At 47.0% G+C, this 9,719-nt stretch overlaps 1 pseudogene across 1 annotated transcript in view; it reads right to left on the reverse strand.

Annotated features, from left to right (window-relative positions):
• Nucleotides 1–1,076, reverse strand: part of LOC108520671 (keratin, type I cytoskeletal 18 pseudogene) — a 2,709-nt pseudogene extending 1,633 nt beyond the window's left edge. The window contains exon 1 of the transcript XR_001882969.1: nt 6–1,076. The product of XR_001882969.1 is annotated as a keratin, type I cytoskeletal 18 pseudogene (transcript). The remainder of the gene's footprint in view (nt 1–5) is intronic.
• Between the last annotated feature and the right edge of the window lie 8,643 nt (nt 1,077–9,719).

Here is a 9,719-nt window from a genome sequence, read left to right on the forward strand (position 1 = left end):
GGTGCAGCAGGATCCCATTGAGCTGCTCCATCTGTAGGGCGTAGCGGGCCTCCACCTCCCTCAGGCTGTTCTCCAAGCTGGCCTTCAGATTTCTCATGGAGTCCAGGTCGATCTCCAAGGACTGGACTGTACGTCTCAGCTCTGTGAGCGTCGTCTCAGCAGCTCCAACCTCGGCGGACTGTGTGGTGACCACTGTGGTGCTCTCCTCAATCTGCTGAGACCAGTACTTGTCTAACTCCTCTCGGTTCTTCCGAGCCAGCTCGTCATATTGGGCCCGGATGTCTGCCATGATCTTGGCGAGGTCCTGAGATTTGGGGGCATCTACCTCCACGGTCAACCCAGAGCTGGCAATCTGGGCTTGTAGGCCTTTTACTTCCTCTTCGTGGTTCTTCTTCATGAAGAGCAGCTCCTCCTTGAGAGCCTCGATCTCTGTCTCCAGCTGCAGTCGAGTGACATTGGTGTCATCAATGACCTTGCGGAGCCCATGGATGTCATTCTCCACAGACTGGCGCATGGCCAGCTCTGTCTCATACTTGACTCTAAAGTCATCAGCAGCAAGACGGGCATTGTCAATCTGCAGAACGATGCGGGCATTGTCCACAGTATTTGCGAAGATCTGAGCCCTCAGGTCCTCGATGATCTTGAAGTAATGGCTCCAGTCTCTGACCTGGGGTCCCTTCTTCTCCAAGTGCTCCCGGATTTTGCTCTCCAGCCTCCGGTTCTCGGTCTCCAGGCTCCTCACTCTGTCCAGGTAAGAGGCCAGGCGGTCGTTCAGGCTTTGCATGGTCTCCTTCTCGTTCTGGATGCCTCCCTTTCCTGCCAGACCCCCAGCCATCCCTGAGGCCAGGCCCCCGGACCCCATGCTGCCCCGGAAGCTGGTGGAGCGGGACACGGAGATCCGGGAACCAGAGCCCCCGGCGCCTGCATAGACACTGGCCGCGCTGCTGACCGGCCGGGTGCCGTAGCTGGGCGCCTGGACAGAGCCCAGGGACCGGTAGTTGGTAGAGAAGGTGGAGCGAGTGGTGAAGCTCATGCTGTATGGGAGGAAGGCGAGACGACAGGACTCAGGCTTTGCCGACCAAACTGAACTTTAAAATTTTTTTTTTTTTTGAGACAGGGTCTTGCTCTGTTGCCCAAGCTAGAATGTAGTGGTCCCAACATGGCACAGTGCAGTCTCGACCTCTTGGGCTCAAGTCATCCTCCCACTTTGGCCTCTCAAAGTGCTGAGATGATAGTGATGCAGGATTTTTCTTGGTCACTTTGCCAGCCAGGGACCTCCGTGGCCAGTGTCATCCCTGCCTGGGCCTCAGTTGGCCCCAGGCCTGCCACAGGAGTCACCTGTCCACTTGGCCAGCTGGGCCGCACCTGGCTTGCACACTGGCCCAGATCCTGTGCTGGCTGCAGGATCCATGCTCATCCCACAACTGTGCTGGGCATGCCCCAGCCCGCCTGTGTTATAGCTCATATCCACATTTGGCAATTCCTGAGTTCTTGTCCTGCATCCAGGAAGAATGAGGTTACACTGACAGTGGAAGGGTGAGGAGGGTGGAGAAGAATTTTATTGAGTGACAGAACAGCCCTTAGTGGAGAGGAGATGAGAGGGTGATCCCCACCCAAAGTCAGATGGTCTCCCTCCCAGAATGGCTGGTTGCAGGGCTTTTATGGGCTCCGAATGGGGAGTGTGTGCTGATTGGTTTGTGAGTATGCAAAAAGATTAAAACAAAGGCACCACTCAAAGGTGGGCATGACAGTGTAAAACACCAATTAGGAAAAGGTATGTCTATGTAAAATAGGTGAAGGGTGGGAATCAATCAGAGGAAACCTTACCAAACAGGAAGAGAGGCTCTCAATCCAGTCCATGGATTTACCTGGGACTCGTAGCTTGATTTTCAGGCTTTAAAACTGTCTTTGGTTTGAAGGTTGGGTTTCACCAAGGACCTGCCCCTGTCTGCCTAGGCATTTGTCTGCCTCCTGCCACTATCAACGATCCACATTCAGCATTTTAAAGTTAGTAACAATATTGGGAGAAATGATTTGCTGCAGAGAACAACATAACTAACAGGTAGCCCTTATATGTACTAGTCACTGTACCAACTGCTTTATGCTTAGTAACTCACTTCATCCTCACAGTGACCCTATAAAGCAGTATACTACTACTATTCCCATTCTACAGAAGAGGAAATTGAGGCACAAAGAGGTAGTAACCTCACATAGATAGTAAATGGCCAATCTAATTTTCAAATCCATTTTCTTTCTTTTTTAAGATACAAGAGAAATGATCATTTTTGAACTTTAAGAGAAAAGGAAAGAAGTTAACAACACAAACTTTAGTTTCTGATAAATAATAATAGCCAGTATGACGGAAAACAGATAAAAAGTACATTAACAAAATCATAATAATAACCAACATATACCAGTTACTGTTCTGAGCATTTTACATGCATTATTTAATCTTCACATCAGTCCTACTCTTATTCCTTTTTTGCAGATGAGGAAACTGAGGCACAAAGAGGTTAAATAACTTACATTAGTTACACAACTAGTGAGTTAGAGTTAAGACAACAAAGGAAAATGACAAAAATATAAAAGTAGAGGCATTTTGTATGGTCGCAGTGGCTCTTGCCTGTAAGCCCAGCACTTTGGGAGGCCAAGGCAGGTGGATTACCTGAGGTCAGGAGTTCAAGACAAACCTGGCCAATGTGGTGAAACCCTGTCTCCACTAAAAAATACAAATATTAGCTGGGCACGGTGGCATACACCTGTAGTCTCAGCTACTTGGGAGGCTGAGGTGGGAGAATTGCTTGAACCTGCGAGGCTGCAGTTGCAGTGAGCCAAGATTGCGCCATTGCACTCCAGCCTGGATGACAGAGCAAGACTTCGTCTCAAGGAAAAAAAAAAAAGAGTAGAGGCATTTTAAAACTGCAGAGTGGGCCAGACGCAATGGCTCATGCCTATAATCCCAGCACTTTAGGAGGCCAAGGTAGGCAGATCACCTGAGGTCAGGAGTTCAAGACCAGCCTGGCCAACATGGTGAAACCCCATTTCTACTAAAAATTAGCCAGGCATGGTGGTGCATGCCTGTAATTCCAGCTACTCAGGAGGCTGAGGTGGGAGAGTTGCTTGAATCCAGGAGGCAGAGGGTGCAGTGAGCTGAGATCATGCCATTGCACTCCAGCCTGGGCGATGAGAGCAAGACTCCGTCTCAAAAAAATAAAAAACTTCAGGGTGATTGGGGTCTCCCCATGGTTGAAAACAATATTAGCCAAATTTTTGTCACCAATATGAGCCAAAATTTTGGCATCACATCTCACTCAAAAGTACACCTTCAGGCCAGGCACGGTGGCTCACGCCTGTAATCCCAGCACTTTGGGAGGCCAAGGCGAGTGGATCACCTGAGGTCAAGAGTTTGAGACCAGACTGATCAACATGGTGAAACTCCGTCTCTACTAAAAATGCAAAAATTAGCTGGGTGTGGTGGCACACGCCTGTAATCCCAGCTACTAGGGAGGCTGAGACAGAAGAATCGCTTGAATTCGGGAGGCAGAGGTTGCAATGAGCTAATATCACATCACTGCACTTCAGCCTGGGCGACAGAGCGAGACTCTATCACAAAAAAAAAAAAAAAAAAAAAAAAAATGCACCTTCAGAGAAAGCTACTTTGTAGTCAGAGAACTACAGGCCGTGCCTGGTAATACAGATTGCCATCTGTGCCCTTGATTCCTGCCTGAATCCCTCCCCCTACACCAACGTCTTTTGTGGTTATTCACTTCTGCACCACTGCAGTGGAGTGTGACGATGAGAATGCTGTCAGAGGACTTTCCCAACATCACCACATTTATCAACTTCCCCCTTCTGTCCTCCTCTTACAGGAACTTTCAAGATCATTGAATAGATCATTCTTAAACACTCTTCTCTTGCTTTTGTAATACTCCCTCTTAGTTTCCCTTCCGTTTCTCTGACTGCATCTTCTCAACCTCCTTTGTCTGTTTCTTCCCTTGTGGTCTTTAAATGTCAGAAGTCTGGGCCACGCGCGGTGGCTCACGCCTGTAATCCCAGCAGTTTGTGAGGCCAAAGCGGGCAGATCACGAGGTCAGGAGTTGGAGACCAGCCTGACCAACATGGTGAAACCCTGTCTTTACTAAAAATACGAACATTAGCCGGGTGTGATGGTGTGTGTCTGTAATCCGGCTACTCAGGAGGCTGAGGCAGGAGAATTGCTTGAACCTGGGAGGCTGAGGTTGCAGTGAGCCGAGATGGCGCCACTGCACTCCAGCCTGGGTGACAAAGCGAGACTCTATCTCAAAAAAAAAAAAAGAAAAACAAAAAGGTTGGAGACGACCAGCCTGGCCAACGTGGTGAAACCCGTCTCTACTAAGAATACAAAAATTAGCTGGGTGTGGTGGCATGTACCTATAATCCCAGCTACTCGGGAGGCTGAGGCACGAGAATTAATTGGTTTTGAACCCAGGAAGGGCAGAGGTTTGCAGTGAGCCAAGGATTGCGCCACTGCACTCCAGCCTGGGATGACAGGCCTGTCTTGGAAAAATATATATATATATATATGTATATATATTAATATATAGTAAATATATATATATATATCAGAAGTCCTCAAGTCTCCATTTTGGCACCTCTTCCTTTTTACCCTCCCCTCAGCTATTTTACGCACTTCCATGGCTGTAAATATCTATATGCTGATAACTCCCAAATTTATATCCATCCATCCAGGCCTCTTCTTTGAGTTCCAAATCTTCATATACCTGTACAGTCTAACATTTCAGAGTTAATGCATCCCAAACAGACTACTGATGTGCCCCTAAAGCTGCTTTCTTCCAGTCTTTTCCATCTCAGTAAATGGGAACAACCAGCTACCAGTTGCTTGTGCCAAAGACACAGGAATCAACCTTGCCTCCACATCCAGCTCTTCATTGAGACTTGTGTATTTTTTTCTCTAAAATAAATCTCAGGCCGGGCGCGGTGGCTCAAGCCTGTAATCCCAGCACTTTGGGAGGCCGAGACGGGTGGATCACAAGGTCAGGAGATCGAGACCATCCTGGCTAACACGGTGAAACCCCGTCTCTACTAAAAGTACAAAAAACTAGCCGGGCGAGGTGGTGGGCGCCTGTAGTCCCAGCTACTCAGGAGGCTGAGGCAGGAGAATGGCGTGAACCCAGGAGGCGGAGCTTGCAGTGAGCTGAGATCCGGCCACTGCACTCCAGCCTGGGCGACAGAGCGAGACTCCGTCTCAAAATCAATCAATCAATCAATCAATCAATCTCAATTCCACCTACCTCTCTCCATTGCTCTAAGCCAGGTCAACTCTATCTCCTACTCAGACAAATACAACAACCTCTTATCTGCTTCACTTTTTTTTTTTTGAGACGGAGTCTCGCTCTGTCGCCCAGGCTGGAGTGCAGTGGCCGGACCTCAGCTCACTGCAAGCTCCGCCTCCCGGGTTCACGCCATTCTCCTGCCTCAGCCGCCCGAGCAGCTGGGACTACAGGCGCCCAGCACCACGCCTGGCTAGTTTTTTGTATTTTTTAGTAGAGACGGGGTTTCACCGTGTTAGCCAGGATGGTCTCGATTTCCTGACCTCGTGATCTGCCCGTCTCGGCCTCCCAAAGTGCTGGGATTACAGGCTTGAGCCACCGCGCCCGGCCTTTTTTTTTTTTTTTTTTTTTTTTTTTTAAGACGGGGCTTACTGTATCACCGTGGCTAGAGTGCGGTGGATTGGTACAGCTCATAGCATCCTCAACCTCTCAGGCTCAAGCAATCCTCCCACCTTAGCTTCCTGAGTAGCTAGGACTATAGGCACATGCCAGCACACCTGGCTAATTTTTGTATTTTTTGTAGAGATGGAGTCTCCCTACGTTTCCCAGGCTGATCTTGAACTCCTGAGCTCAAGTATCCTCCCCGCTTAGCCTCCCAAAATGCTGGGATCACAGGCCAGGATCACCTGGCCACTATCTCGGTTTTTTGAAGAGTAAATGGTGTCATGTTTGTCCTGAAACCCTTTCAATGGATGGCCACCTTGCTTCGAATAAGATCCAAGATTCTTGGTGCTGGTTTCATCTCCCTTCACTTTCCCCTTTGTCTATCACATTCTCATCACACTGACTTTTTTCAGTTCCTTGAACACAACATCCTCTTTCTTGCTTCAAAACCTTCACACATGCTGTGGACTCTGAGCAGATCTCTTCTTTCTCTCTCTCCATTCAGCTAACTCACCTTCTGGAGACTAGGCTTAAATGACATCTCCTAAGTCTCCTCAGTCTCTCTCAGGTCTCTCCTGCAACATGCTTTAAAAAAAATGTTGCCAGGCACAGTGGCTCACTCATGCCTGTAATCCCAGAAATTTGGGAGACTAAGGAGGGAGGATCCTTGAGCCTAGGAGTTCAAAACCAGCTTGGGCAACCTAGTGAGACCCCATCTCTGAAAAAAAAAAAAAATTAGCCATATGTGGTGGAGTGAGCCTGTAGTCCCAGCTACTTGGGAGGCTGAGGTGGGAGGATCACTTGACCCTAGGAGGTTGAGGTTGCAATGAACTACGATCACACTACTACTGCATTCCAGCTTGGGTGACAGAGTCAGATCCTGTCTCAAAACAAATTCTTTTAAAATTATTGTTAAAAAAATTTTAGAGCCAGTGAAATTTACCAGTACGGGATTGTATATCAACTTTAGGGACACTAATGTTTGTTTGTTGAGACAGGGTCTTACTCTGTTGCCCAGGCTGCAGTGCAGTAGCACGATCTTGGCTCACTGCAACCTCTGCCTCCCAGGTTCAAGCAATTCTCCCACCTCAGCCTCCCAAGTAGCTGGGATTACAGGTGTGTACCACCACACCTGGCTAATTTTTGTACTTATTTTATTTTATTTTTGAGTCAGAGTCTTGCTCAGTCACCCAGGCTGGAGTGCAGTGGCATGATCTCAGCTCACTGCAGCCTCTGCCTCCTGGGTTCAAGTGATTCTTGTGCCTCAGCCTCCCAGCCTCAGCTGGGACTACAGGCACATGCTACTATGCCTGGCTAATTTTTGTATTTTTTTTTCTTTTTCTTTTCTTTCTTTTTTTTTTTGAGACAGAGTCTGGCTCTGTCGCCCAGGCTGGAGTGCAGTGGTGTGATTTCGGCTCACTGCAACCTTCGCCTCTCAGGTTCAAGTGATTCTCCTGCCTCAGCCTCCCTAGTAGCTGGGACTACAGGCACACGCCACCACACCTGGTTAATTTTTGTATTTTTAGTAGAGACAGAGTTTCACCATGTTGGTCAGTCTTGACCTTGTGATCTGCCCGCCTCAGCCTCCCAAAGTGCTAGGATTACAGACGCGAGCTACCATGCCCAGCCGCTGAGTGAGTTTTTGATTTCTGATAAATTCAGATTTTTCCTTCACAGTTAGAAAGCCTGCAATCTGAGTACTGAGATAATGGACAGGGACAGCTTACCAACTTATTTTATTTTATTCTAATTTTTTTGAGGCAGGGTCTCTCTCTGATGCCCAGGCTGGCGTGCAGTGGTGCAGTCTCCATTCACTGTAGCCTGGACTTCCTGGGCTCAAGGCATCCTCCCACCTCAGCCTCCAGAGTAGCTGGGACTACAGGCTCAAGTCACCACGCCCAGCTAATTTTTGTATTTTTTGTAGAAAAGGGGTTTCGCCATGTTGCCCAGGCTGGTTAGCAACTTTACTGTTTGTTTCTTTTCACCTATTTGTGACAAAGATTAAAATTCCTTAATCTGTCACAGGAGTAGAGTTTTTTGTTTGTTTTTGTTTTTTTTTAAAAAAAAAAACCACTTGAGCTCCCAACACCACCAACTGGCTGGGAGGGGCAGGAACCTTACTGTGATCAAAGTGGGAAGATGCCCTGTGAGGGTGAAGTTGTTAGGGTAAAAGTGGAGTTTTGCAAATGATAGGATGGGCACTTACACAGAACGAAAATGCAGAGTTGCAAATCTTGCCTCAGGGAGCTGGAAAGGGGAACTGTGTGATGAAAGGGGGGCGGGGAGAGGTTCAGAAGAGCCAGTCCTGGAGACTTCATAATTTGCTGCTTAGCTTCTGCTTTCAGCATCTGCTGTGACCAGATGGTGTGCAGTGATCTCTGGTCGGCTAAGCCAAGAAGTGAATAAAACTTCTTTAGTCTTTGTACAGACCTTGTCTGATGGGGAACAAATTGTCCCGTAGCAATTAGCAATGAACAATTTCTTTTTCTCTTTTTTACTGGAAAATCTTATCTTTGATCTCTAAGTGAATTATGTTGATATCCTGCTTAAATATTGATTGAGGATTTTTCCCTAGCCCTGAAATCCTCCCTCCCTGCTACCCCAACCAAATTTAGCCATCCTGAAAGGTTTTTCTTATAAATAGCTGGTCGTCTATCCTCAGTGATTTTCAACTGGAAGAAAATACCATTGAAAGAGGAAAACTTCCATGAATTTCTTTTTTCCCATGTTATTTGGAAGTCATTTTATGATGTTATTTAAGTAATATAAATTACCACAGAAGTGTAAATAGATTTTTTTTTTTTTTTGAGACAGGGCCTCACTTTTGTCAACCAAGCTGAAGTACAGTGGTGCGATCTCGGCTCATTGCAGCCTCTATCTACCTCCAGGGCTCAACCCATCCTCCCGCCTCAGCTTCCCAAGTAGCTGGGACTATAGGTGTGCACCCCCACGCCTGGCTATTTTTTTTTTTTTTTTTGTAGAAATGGGGAGATAGGGGTTTGCCATGTTGCCTAGGCTGGTCCCAAATCCCTGAGCTGAAGTGATCTGCCCACTTCAGCCTCACAAAGTGCTGGGATTACAGGCGTGAGCCACCTCGCCTGGCCTAAATCTGTGTTCCTACATTTGTAACTTCCATATAGCTATGTCAAATCACTTATATTTATCAATCAAATTCCAAAAAACTACAAAAGTTTAAAAAATTCAAATTAAAATTACTAATTTATTTTTTTCAGGGGAGGAAAAAGAGTACGTAAATTTGCTTTACATAACTGACTGAAAAATATATTCAAGAAATAGTAAATGTAATTTAATACAGTCTCATGTGCCCTAACATCATTAACTTGATGTGACAAATGATACATGAACGAAATAAAATTGCCGGAAACATGAATAGTGTGTAGTCAGGTACAGGGCAAACTCTTTTACACTGAGCACCCTGCACCACCATTGGCTGAGCCATGACTCAAGTCTCCCACTATTTTCCTTTTGTTTTCTTCATTCCACCATGGTGGAATGAAGGCGTTGCTTGGCTGTCACTTGGCATTAATACCACACAAAAGCCTGTACATGAATGTTCATGACAGCATTATTAATAATAGACAAAAAGTGGAAACAACCCAAATGTTCCTCAACAGATGAATGGATGAACAGAATGTGGTATATTTCACATAATGGAATATTACTCATCCATAGAAATAAATAAAGTTGCTGGGCGTGGTGGCTCACGCCTGTAATCCCAGCACTTTGGGAGGCCGAGGCGGGCAGATCACGAGGTCAGGAGATCAAAACCATCCTGGCGAACACGGTGAAACCCCGTCTCTACTAAAAATACAAAAAAATTAGCTGGGCGTGGTGGCGGGCGCCTGTAGTCCCAGCTTCTTGGGAGGCTGAGGCAGGAGAATGGCGTGAACCCGGGAGGCGACTGAGCTTGCAGTGAGCGGAGATCGCGCCACTGCACTCCAGGCTGGGAGACAGAGCGAGACTCCATCTCAAAAAAAAAAAAAA

The sequence above is a fragment of the Rhinopithecus bieti genome, unplaced genomic scaffold (assembly GCF_001698545.2).
Source record: "Rhinopithecus bieti isolate Rb0 unplaced genomic scaffold, ASM169854v2 scaffold_54265, whole genome shotgun sequence".
Taxonomy (NCBI): Eukaryota; Metazoa; Chordata; class Mammalia; order Primates; family Cercopithecidae; genus Rhinopithecus; species Rhinopithecus bieti.